Raw genomic sequence first — 297 nt, 5'->3', positions numbered from 1 at the left:
CTAGAATCCCACATGAATCTGCCCAGGACCAGGGAAGGTGTTAATTTCTGAAATATACCTGCAGGGTCTGATGTAGAAAGAGGGAGAAAGAAGGTGGAAGGGAGTAAGTTGGGTAGCCCCACTGTAGCCATTTTTGTGGATAATTCTTGTGGGGAGACACTGAACATGCTTACAAATTAATTTGGGGTGGTGATAGCTTTAGACTTGGTCTTGTTTCCATCCATCCATCCATCCATCCATTCATTCAACAAACACGCTGAGTGCCTGTAATGAAGAGAATTGTTGTTTCCAAAAACC

General features: G+C 43.4%; 1 protein-coding gene across 1 annotated transcript in view; it reads left to right on the top strand.

The window, feature by feature from the left end:
* The window catches only part of MAOA (monoamine oxidase A), a 68,049-nt gene that overhangs the window by 1,910 nt on the left and 65,842 nt on the right, over positions 1 to 297 (top strand). The window lies entirely within an intron of this gene.

Source organism: Crocuta crocuta, unplaced genomic scaffold, assembly GCF_008692635.1.
Source record: "Crocuta crocuta isolate KB4526 unplaced genomic scaffold, BGI_CrCroc_1.0 scaffold467, whole genome shotgun sequence".
NCBI classification, from domain to species: Eukaryota; Metazoa; Chordata; class Mammalia; order Carnivora; family Hyaenidae; genus Crocuta; species Crocuta crocuta.
Note: the sequence above shows the minus strand (reverse complement) of the source record. Positions and strands in the feature narration are given on the sequence as shown.